General features: G+C 44.1%; 5 non-coding genes across 5 annotated transcripts; 3 read left to right on the top strand and 2 right to left on the bottom strand.

Annotated features, from left to right (window-relative positions):
- Positions 1 to 788: 788 nt before the first annotated feature.
- LOC140286955 (U2 spliceosomal RNA) lies at positions 789 to 978 on the top strand. The gene has a single exon (XR_011911355.1). It is a non-coding gene; the product is annotated as a U2 spliceosomal RNA (small nuclear RNA).
- A 411-nt stretch (positions 979 to 1,389) lies between these two features.
- LOC140286953 (U5 spliceosomal RNA) lies at positions 1,390 to 1,503 on the top strand. Its single transcript, XR_011911353.1, has one exon. It is a non-coding gene; the product is annotated as a U5 spliceosomal RNA (small nuclear RNA).
- Positions 1,504 to 1,778: 275 nt separating this feature from the next.
- On the top strand, positions 1,779 to 1,966 carry LOC140286945 (U2 spliceosomal RNA). The gene has a single exon (XR_011911350.1). It is a non-coding gene; the product is annotated as a U2 spliceosomal RNA (small nuclear RNA).
- A 6,873-nt stretch (positions 1,967 to 8,839) lies between these two features.
- On the bottom strand, positions 8,840 to 9,027 carry LOC140286957 (U2 spliceosomal RNA). The gene has a single exon (XR_011911357.1). It is a non-coding gene; the product is annotated as a U2 spliceosomal RNA (small nuclear RNA).
- A 298-nt stretch (positions 9,028 to 9,325) lies between these two features.
- Positions 9,326 to 9,439, bottom strand: LOC140286952 (U5 spliceosomal RNA). The gene has a single exon (XR_011911352.1). It is a non-coding gene; the product is annotated as a U5 spliceosomal RNA (small nuclear RNA).
- Between the last annotated feature and the right edge of the window lie 1,731 nt (positions 9,440 to 11,170).

The raw sequence follows: 11,170 nt of genomic DNA, 5'->3' as shown, positions 1-11,170 counted from the left end.
AAACATATAACATTTCAGGACACACCACACAGTTAACAACCACAGTGAAGCGTGTCAAAGCCCAAACATGTAACATTCAACAGGACACTTACACAACACATTCAAATCAAACAGTCAGACAACATACAAGAACATATACCCCAGCCGGCATTGCTCCCTGCCTATTTTCCTACAACTCACTATGTGTGCGCACACCTTTATTGACAAACTCTTCAACTTATACTCTTTTACCGAAGCTGCTACAGCTCGATTGGCCAAATACCCTTAGATCCTATTTCGGTGAATTTGACATCTGCCTTGTATGTAACAGATTAGCGGTTTAGCAGTTTTAATTTAGTTTGAGTGAAGGAATTCATTTTATAGCAAAATCCGAAATCGTGAAGAACTCATGAAAGTAAGCTTATTCTCGGATTCCTGAAACTTTAGATTTGCTCTTTCTTTTACTGCAAAGTACAACGTTGAGCAGCACTAATGAGTTGTTTCTATTTTTGGCAGGCTTTACCTTTGCGGATGAAGCCCTTTCTGTCTGTGCAAAAGAAATCTTGTTACTGTGCAGAGTGACTTCTCTGAGTAGAGTCGCCTCACTTGTTGCGACTGTGCCGATGTTGCTTGAATGGTGCTCGCTGGAGCGTGTGGTAGTGTAAAGTTATACCATTTAAAAGGGCTGAAGAGTGCTCAGTGCAGCGGGTGGGCGGAGGTGCAAAGTGACACTATGGCCATAAAAAGAACACCGCTACAAGTGCGCATTGTGCCAGGAAGGGCCCTCGGACGTGAACCAGTGGACAGTTATCGCTTCTCGGCCTTTTGGCTAAGATCAAGTGTAGTATCTGTTCTTATCAGTTTAATGTCTGATATGTCCTCTATGCGAGACTACATATTAAATGGATTTGTATCAATAGGAGTTGAAAAAGGAGCTTGCTCCGTTCACTCCAAGCATCGACCCGGTACTGCAGTGCCGCTGGGAACGGTGCGCTCTCCTCTGCTCTTGTGAAAAAGCAAACAGCGGTGCAGGATGGAAGTTTCAGGGAGCCTAAGATGAAACTTTCTTTTAATCTGCTGATAAAAGAAAGTGAATGCGAAGCAGACTTTAACACGGTTCTGGGAGCGAGCCGAGTGCGGGCTAACTGGGAGAATTGCTTGAAAGAAACGCGACACCGAATGAGCAGTCAGATCAAAGCCTCAACACGGTGTTCCCGTGTTGTTTGTGGCTGCCTTGTCTTTTGCACAGAGTAAAAGACAAGGCAGCCATCGAATATGGCCCGATTGTTCCTACTTGGTCAGCCGAGGAGCAAGGGGGGGGAGCAAGCGTCTCAACCAAGCAAAGCTCACCATGGGGAAGGTGGCTATGCCAACTAGCCTGATGCCCTGCTCCCGCAGTGATGGATAATCATACACTGGTTTCTCTTCATAATGTACAAGTCTTTCGCCTTTTACTAAAGACTTCCGTGTAGAGCAGCACTAATGAATTGTTTCTATTTTTGGCAGGCTTTACCTTTGCGGGTGAAGCTCTTTCTGTCTGTGCAAAAGAAATCTTGTTACTGTGCAGAGTGACTTCTCTGAGTAGAGTCGCCTCACTTGTTGCGACTGTGCCGATGTTGCTTGAATGGTGCTCGCTGGAGCGTGCGGTAGTGTAAAGTTATACCATTTAAAAGGGCTGAAGAGTGCTCAGTGCAGCGGGTGGGCGGAGGTGCAAAGTGACACTATGGCCATAAAACGAACACCGCTACAAGTGCGCATTGTGCCAGGAAGGGCCCTCGGACGTGAACCAGTGGACAGTTATCGCTTCTCGGCATTTTGGCTAAGATCAAGTGTAGTATCTGTACTTATCAGTTTAATATGTTATATGTCTATGCAAGGACTACATATTAAATGGATTTTTATCAATAGGAGTTGAAAAAGGAGCTTGCTCCGTTCACTCCAAGCATCGACCCGGTACTGCAGTGCCGCTGGGAACGGTGCGCTCTCATCTGCTCTTGTGAAAAAGCAAACAGCGGTGCAGGATGGAAGTTTCTTTAATCTGCTGAGAAAAGAGAGTGAATGCGAAGCAGACTTTAACACGGCTCTGGGAGCGAGCCGAGTGCGGGCTAACCAGGAGAATTGCTTGAAAGAAACGCGACACCGAATGAGCGGTCAGAACAAAGCCTCAATACGGTGTTCCTGTGGTGTTTTTATAAAATGCGGTGTAAAAAAAGGTGTGAATGCCCCATAGAAAACTAAAAGGTTGAGCGGAAGTGTTCGGCTGCAAGAAGGTGTGAATGTCCGACTATATTTGGTGAAAAGCAGGTGAAGCAAGGTCTGAATGCCCAACCTTACATCATCAAAAGCGAGATCAGAGGTTTTTGGCTGCAAGAAGGCCATAGTTTGCCAAAAGCGGGTAAGGTGCGAATGATCGGCTAAATATCAACAAAAGTGGGGGCGGAGGTCTTCGGATGCAAGTGGGTGTGAATATCCCACCATACAAGTATGGTGGAGAGGAAGCTGTGAATGGCCGACCATAGTTTGCAAAAAGCGGGTGAGAAAAGGTGCGAATGTCCAACCATACATGATCAAAACAGGGAGCGGAGGTGTTTGGCTGCGACAAGGTGTGAATGTCCACCCATAATTAATGAAAAGCGGGCAACAAGTAGGTTCGAATGCCCAACCATACATCATCAAAAGCAGGAGTGGATGTGTTCGGCTACAAGAAGGTTTGAATGTCCGAGCATAGTTTGTAAAAAGCGGGTAAGAAAAGGTTCGAATGCCCGAACATACACCATCAAAAGAGGGAGCGGAGGTGTTCCGCTGTAAGACGGTGTGAATGTCCGACCATAGTTGGTAAAAAGTGGGTATGAAAAGGTTCGAATGCCCAAATTCGGCTGCAAAAAGGTGTGAATGTTCGACTAAATTTTGTAAAAAGCGGGTAAGACAAGGTGCGAATGCCTGACAATCTATGATCAAAAGCGGGAGCGGAGGTGTTCAGCTGCAAGAAGGTCTAAATGTCCATTTTTAATTAATAGAAAACATGAAAGAAAATTTTCGAAAATCAATCCGCACATGATCATAAGTGGGAGAGGAGGTGTTCAGCTGCAAGAAGGTGTGAATGTCCTACCATAATTGCTGAAAAATGTGTTAGAAACGGTAAGAATGCCGGAATATACATCATCAAAAGCTAGAGAGGTGGTGTTCGGCTGCAAGTAGGTGTGAATGTCTGAGTAAAGTTCAAATATATTAACAAAAGCGGGAGGAGAGGTCTTCGGATGAGTGGTTGAGAATTTCCAACCATAATCTATAAAATGCGGTGAAAAAAAAGGTGTGATAGATACCTAAAAGGTGGAGCGGAAGTGTTCGGCTGCAAGAAGGTGTGAATGTTATATATATAGTTGGTGAAAAGCAGGAAAAGCAAGGTCTGAATGCCCAATCTTACATCATCAAAAGCGAGATCAGAGGTGTTTGGCGGCAAGAAAACGGGTAAGGTGTGAATGATCGACTAAATATCAACAAAAGTGGGGGCGGAGGTCTTCGGATGCAAGTGGGTGTGAATATCCCACCATACAAGTATGGTGGAGAGGAAGCTGTGAATGGCCGACCATAGTTTGCAAAAAGCGGGTGAGAAAAGGTGCGAATGTCCAACCATACATGATCAAAACAGGGAGCGGAGGTGTTTGGCTGCGACAAGGTGTGAATGTCCACCCATAATTAATGAAAAGCGGGCAACAAGTAGGTTCGAATGCCCAACCATACATCAACAAAAGCAGGAGTGGATGTGTTTGGCTACAAGAAGGTTTGAATGTCCGAGCATAGTTTGTAAAAAGCGGGTAAGAAAAGGTGCGAATGCCCGACAAAGTATGATCAAAAGAGGGAGTGGAGGTTTTCGGCTACAAGAAGGTTTGAATGTACGACCATAGTTTGTAAAAAGCGGGTAAGAAAAGGTGCGAATGCCCGAACATACACCATCAAAAGAGGGAGCGGAGGTGTTCCGCTGAAAGACGGTGTGAATGTCCGACCATAGTTGGTAAAAAGCGGGTAAGAAAAGGTTCGAATGCCCGATTATATACCATCAAAAGCGGAAGCGGAGGTGTTCGGCTGTAAGAAGTTGTGAACGTCCGACCAAAGTTTGTAAAAAGCAGTTAAGAAAAGGTTCGAATATCCAACCAAACATAATAAAAAGTGGGAGCAGAGCTGTTCGACTGCAAGTAGGTGTGAATGTCCAGCCATAATTCCTGAAAAATGGGTAAGAAAAGGTGCGAATGCCCAACCATACATCATCAAAAGAAGAAGTGGATGTGTTCTGCTACAAGAAGGTTTGAATGTCCGACCATAGTTTGTAAAAAGTGGGTAAGAAAAAGTTCGAATGCCCGAACATACACCATCAAAAGAGGGAGCGGAGGTGTTCCGCTGTAAGACGGTGTGAATGTCCGACCATAATTGGTAAAAAGCGGGTAAGAAAAGGTTAAAATACCCGACTGTACACAATCAATAGCGGGAGCGGAGTTGTTCAGCTACAAGAAGGTGTGAAAGTCCGACCATGGTTTGTAAAACGCGGGTAAGACAAGGTGCGAATGCCCGACAATGTATGATCAAAAGAGGGAGCGGAGGTGTTCGGCTGCAAGGTCTGAATTTCCAACCATAATTTGTAAACACCGTTGAAGAAAAGCCTCGAAAGCCCGACTATACACCATCAAAAGCGGGAGCAGAGGTTTTTGCAAATTATTTTTTGCAAATCAGGTTTTTGCAAATTATGATCTGACATTCACACATGCTTTTGATGATGTATGGTTGGGCATTCGCACCTTTTTTTACCCATTTTTCAGGAATTATGGGTGGACATTCACACCTTCTTGCAGCTGAACACCTCCTCTCCCACTTATGATCATGTGCGGTTGGATATTCGAAAATTTTCTTTCATGTTTTCTAGCAATTATTGATGGACATTCAGAGCTTCTTGCAGCTGAACCCCTCTGCTCCCGCTTTTGATGGTGTATAGTCGGGCTTTCGAGCCTTTTCTTCCCCGGTTTTTACAAATTATGGTTGGAAATTCAGACCTTCTTGCAGCTGAACCCCTCTGCTCCCGCTTTTGATGGTGTATTGTCGGGCATTCGCACCTTTTCTTACCCGCTATTTACAAAAAATGGTCGGCCATTCACACCTTCTTGTAGCCGAACACATTCGCTCCCGCTATTGATTGTGTACAGTCGGGTATTTTAACCAACTACGGTCGGACATTCACACCTTCTTATGGCGGAACACCTCCGCTCCCTCTTTTGATGGTGTATGTTCGGGCATTCGAACCTTTTCTTACCCGCTTTTTACAAACTATGCTCGGACATTCAAACCTTCTTGTAGCCTAAAACACATCCAGTCCTGCTTTTGATGATGTATGGTTGGGCATTCGCACCTTTTTTTTTACCCATTTTTGAGGAATTATGGGTGGACATTCACACCTTCTTGCAGCTGAACACCTCCTCTCCCACTTATGATCATGTGCGGTTGGATATTCGAATTTTTTTTTTCATGTTTTCTAGCAATTATTGATGGACATTCAGACCTTCTTGCAGCTGAACACCTCCGCTCCCGCTTTTGATGGTGTATAGTTGGGCTTCCGAGCCTTTTCTTACCCGGTTTTTACAAATTATGGTTGGACATTTAGACCTTCTTGCAGCCGAAAACCTCCGTTCCCTCTTTTGATCATACATTGTCGGGCATTCGCACCTTTTCTTACCCGCTTTTTACCAATTATGGTCGGATATTCACACCTTCTTACAGCGGAAAACCTCCGCTCCCTTTTTTGATCATTTATGGTCTGGCAAAACTACCTTTTCGTACCCGTTTTTGAGTAATTATGGCTGGACATTCACAGCTTCTTGCAGCCGAACACCTCTTCTTCCGCTTTTGATGATGAATGGTCCGGCATTCTTACCTTTTCTAACACATTTTTCAGCAATTATTGTCGGTCATTCACACCTTTCTCATCAGCTTTTTGCAAATTATGATCTGACATTCACACCTACTTGCAGCCGAACACCTCGGCTTCCGCTTTTGATGGTGTATATTTTGGCATTCGAACCTTTTCTTACCCGCTTTTTACCAACTATGGTCGGACATTCACACCTTCTTACAGCGGAACACCTCCGCTCCCTCTTTTGATGGTGTATGTTCTGGCATTCGAACCTTTTCTTACCCACTTTTTACAAACTATGCTCGGACATTCACACCTTCTTGCAGCGAAACACCTCCGCTCCCTCTTTTGATTGTGTATGTACAGGCATTCGAACCTTTTCTTACCTGCCTTTTACAAACTATGGTCGGACATTCAAACGTTCTTGTGGCCGAACACATCCACTTCTGCTTTTGATGATGTATAGTTGGGCATTCACACCTTTTCTTACGCATTTTTCAGTAATTATTGGTGGACTTTCACACCTTCTTGTAGCCGAACAACTCCGCTTCCGCTATTGATTGTGTACAGTCGGGTTTTGTAACCTTTTCTTACCCGCTTTTTACCAACTATGGTCGGACATTCGCAGCATCTTACAGCGGAACACCTCCGCTCCCTCTTTTGATGGTGTATGTTCGGGCATTCGAACTTTTTCTTACCAACTTTTTACAAACTATGGTCGGACATTCAAACCTTCTTGTAGCAGAACACATCCACTTCTTCTTTTGATGATGTATGGTTGGGCATTCGCACCTTTTCTTACCCATTTTTCAGGATTTATGGGTGGACATTCACACCTACTTGCAGTCGAACAGCTCTGCTCCCACTTTTGATTATGTTTGGTTGGATATTCGAACCTTTTCTTAACTGCTTTTTACAAACTTTGGTCGGACGTTCACAACTTCTTACAGCCGAACACCTCCGCTTCCGCTTTTGATGGTATATATTCGGGCATTCGAACCTTTTCTTACCCGCTTTTTACCAACTATGTTCGGACATTCACACCGTCTTTCAGCGGAACACCTCCGCTCCCTCTTTTGATGGTGTATGTTCAGGCATTCGCACCTTTTCTTACCCGCTTTTTACAAACTATGCTCGGACATTCAAACCTTCTTGTAGCCAAACACATCCACTCCTGCTTTTGTTGATGTATGGTTGGGCATTCGAACCTACTTGTTGCCCGCTTTTCATTAATTATGGGTGGATATTCACACCTTGTCGCAGCCAAACACCTCCGCTCCCTGTTTTGATCATGTATGGTTGGACATTCGCACCTTTTCTCACCCACTTTTTGCAAACTATGGTCGGCCATTCACAGCTTCCTCTCCACCATACTTGTATGGTGGGATATTCACACCCACTTGCATCCGAAGACCTCCGCCCCCACTTTTGTTGATATTTAGTCGGTCATTCACACCTTACCCGTTTTCTTGCCGCCAAAAACCTCTGATCTCGCTTTTGATTATGTAAGATTGGGAATTCAGACCTTGCTTTTCCTGCTTTTCACCAACTATATATATAACATTCACACCTTCTTGCAGCCGAACACTTCCGCTCCACCTTTTAGGTATCTATCACACCTTTTTTTTTCACCGCATTTTATAGATTATGGTTGGAAATTCTCGACCACTCATCCGAAGACCTCTCCTCCCGCTTTTGTTAATATATTTGAACTTTAGTCAGACATTCACACCTACTTGCAGCCGAACACCACCTCTTTAGCTTTTGATGATGTATGGTCCGGCATTCTTACCGTTTCTAACACATTTTTCAGCAATTATGGTAGGACATTCACACCTTCTTGCAGCTGAACACCTCCTCTCCCACTTATGATCATGTGCGGATTGATTTTCGAAAATTTTCTTTCATGTTTTCTATTAATTAAAAATGGACATTTAGACCTTCTTGCAGCTGAACACCTCCGCTCCCGCTTTTGATCATACATTGTCAGGCATTCGCACCTTGTCTTACCCGCTTTTTACAAAATTTAGTCGAACATTCACACCTTTTTGCAGCCGAACACAGTTTTTTGCAGCCGAATTTGGGCATTCGAACCTTTTCATACCCACTTTTTACCAACTATGGTCGGACATTCACACCGTCTTACAGCGGAACACCTCCGCTCCCTCTTTTGATGGTGTATGTTCGGGCATTCGAACCTTTTCTTACCCGCTTTTTACAAACTATGCTCGGACATACAAACCTTCTTGTAGCCGAACACATCCACTCGTGCTTTTGATGATGTATGGTTGGGCATTCGAACCTACTTGTTGCCCGCTTTTCATTAATTATGGGTGGACATTCACACCTTGTCGCAGCCAAACACCTCCGCTCCCTGTTTTGATCATGTATGGTTGGACATTCGCACCTTTTCTCACCCGCTTTTTGCAAACTATGGTCGGCCATTCACAGCTTCCTCTCCACCATACTTGTAGGGTGGGATATTCACACCCACTTGCATCCGAAGACCTCCGCCCCCACTTTTGTTGATATTTAGCCGATCATTCGCACCTTACCCGCTTTTGGCAAACTATGGCCTTCTTGCAGCCAAAAACCTCTGATCTCGCTTTTGATGATGAAAGGTTGGGCATTCAGACCTTGCTTCACCTGCTTTTCACCAAATATAGTCGGACATTCACACCTTCTTGCAGCCAAACACTTCCGCTCCACCTTTTAGTTTTCTATGGGGCATTCACACCTTTTTTTACACCGCATTTTATAAAAACACCACAGGAACACCGTATTGAGGCTTTGTTCTGACCGCTCATTCGGTGTCGCGTTTCTTTCAAGCAATTCTCCTGGTTAGCCCGCACTCGGCTCGCTCCCAGAGCCGTGTTAAAGTCTGCTTTGCATTCACTCTCTTTTCTCAGCATATTAAAAGAAACTTCCATCCTGCACCGCTGTTTGCTTTTTCACAAGAGCAGAGGAGAGCGCACCGTTCCCAGCGGCACTGCAGTACCGGGTCGATGCTTGGAGTGAACGGAGCAAGCTCCTTTTTCAACTCCTATTGATAAAAATCCATTTAATATGTAGTCCTTGCATAGACATATCACATATTAAACTGCTAAGAACAGATACTACACTTGATCTTAGCCAAAAGGCCGAGAAGCGATATCTGTCCACTGGTTCACGTCCGAGGGCCCTTCCTGGCACAATGCGCACTTGTAGCGGTGTTCTTTTTATGGCCATAGTGTCACTTTGCACCTCCGCCCACCCGCTGCACTGAGCACTCTTCAGCCCTTTTAAATGGTATAACTTTACACTACCACACGCTCCAGCGAGCACCATTCAAGCAACAACTTTGCACTCCAGCTTCGAACATCGGCACAGTCGCAACAAGTAAGGCGACTCTACTCAGAGAAGTCACTCTGCACAGTAACAAGATTTCTTTTGCACAGACAGAAAGATCTTCACCCGCAAAGTTAAAGCCTGCCAAAAATAGAAACAACTCATTAGTGCTGCTCTCCACGGAAGTCTTTAGCAAAAGGCGAAAGACTTGTACATTATGAAGAGAAACCAGTGTATGATTATCCATCACTGCAGGAGCAGGGCATCAGGCTAGTTGGCATAGCCACCTTCCCCATGGTGAGCTTTGCTTGGTTGAGACGCTTGCTCCCCCCCCTTGCTCCTCGGCTGACCAAGTAGGAACAATCAGGCCCTATTCGATGGCTGCCTTGTCTTTTAATCTGTGCAAAAGACAAGGCAGCCACAAACAACACGGGAACACCGTATTGAGGCTTTGTTCTGACTGCTCATTCGTATCTTAAGCATAATCTAATACGTGAGACAACGCCCTGGCACACAATCAAAAAAAAAAAGAGAGAGAGCGGTTTTGTGTCCCCACAGTCCATAATGTAGAAAAGAGAGAAAAAAGCCTTTCTGATTTGGTGTGTGTGCTCACAGTGCAGAGTGTAGAGAAAAGAGAGAAAAGAAAGCCGTTTTGGTGTCACGGATGTTGTGACTTACACACACACATTTCTGAATTGAGAAAGGAAATTATTTTAGAGAAAGCACTAGAGTTTAGATCCCACATTTGTTGATAGGCATTCATTTAATTTTTCTTTTAATCAGTTTTAAAGTGAATACTAACTGAGAAATGAAAAAGGTGAAGAGTTTAGAAGCTTGGTTCAAGAGCAAAACTTGGTTTATGATCAGCTGAGTCTCTAAACAGAACAGCAAAGGGCTTCATCGAACATTTAAAAAAGATTCAGATTGTTAGAATATCCAGAATTTATAGGAATGGTGGTGATTACTCTTATTTTCTAGAATGGAAATAACTGCACCATGTCTGTTTTATGAATTTAAGGGGCTAAAAAGTTTTGTTCTCGTTTTTCTATGATTAACCGAATGTATGTGAGAGTCCAAACAGACAGAAGGGTTACGGCCGAGCGCTGGACCTTCCAAAAAAGATGAGACAGGCTGGACCTGTGCCATACTAGTTAAGACCTGCCTGTGGATAACAGGTTCATTAAACTCTCACATACACAAACTCACACACGTTCGCACACATACACCCATTCACACACACATTCTTGAACTTGCTGCAAGATTAAACATTTGCATTAACTGACTCCAGCAACTCTGAGTCTCATTGAGAGACTTTTCTCAACAATTGGGTTCTCAAACCAGATCTCAACGTTTTTTCCGCTTTCCAGGGTCGGAGCTGAAACCGTGCACGGGGGAGTCCAGTACTCCTAATGAAAGACCCCCTGCTGAATTGCGGTAATTAGGGGCCAGTGTCCACTGAAAGGGGGAAAAAGGGACGAGATCGTACTTTTGAATCAATGGCCAGAAGCCATTGGCAGTGCAGGCATCAACAATAATGGTGTTATTTCACCCATTAACACTTAAGGTACCTCATGCAGTGGCTGTGATATGGTTACTTAACAAAATATCTTTACCAGACATCTCTCCTACATAACAGTTCTTCTTTCACAGCCACACCTTGTTGTCGAGAGATGTGCTACACTTAATCCATCCACACTGCTACCTACCCCACAGATGGAAAGCCTCATGATTGCATGTCAGAAATAACCATCAGTGTTTTACCCAGGCCAGACTTAACTGATATACGTTATGAAAATGCAGAAATAACTATATTTATTCAACAGGTCAAGCAAAAAACCCTGATGGCACAAATGCTACAGGATTTGCAGTAGTAACAGAAACTGAAGTTTTCTTAAAACAACCACTACCAAAAAATTACTCGAATTGGTAGCTTTAACTGAAGCTTGTAAATTAAATAACAAAAAGGTT

The sequence above is a fragment of the Leuresthes tenuis genome, unplaced genomic scaffold (genome assembly GCF_036924035.1).
Source record: "Leuresthes tenuis unplaced genomic scaffold, fLeuTen1.0.hap1 SCAF_100, whole genome shotgun sequence".
NCBI lineage: Eukaryota > Metazoa > Chordata > Actinopteri > Atheriniformes > Atherinopsidae > Leuresthes > Leuresthes tenuis.
This window is presented reverse-complemented; position numbering and strand designations above follow the sequence as displayed.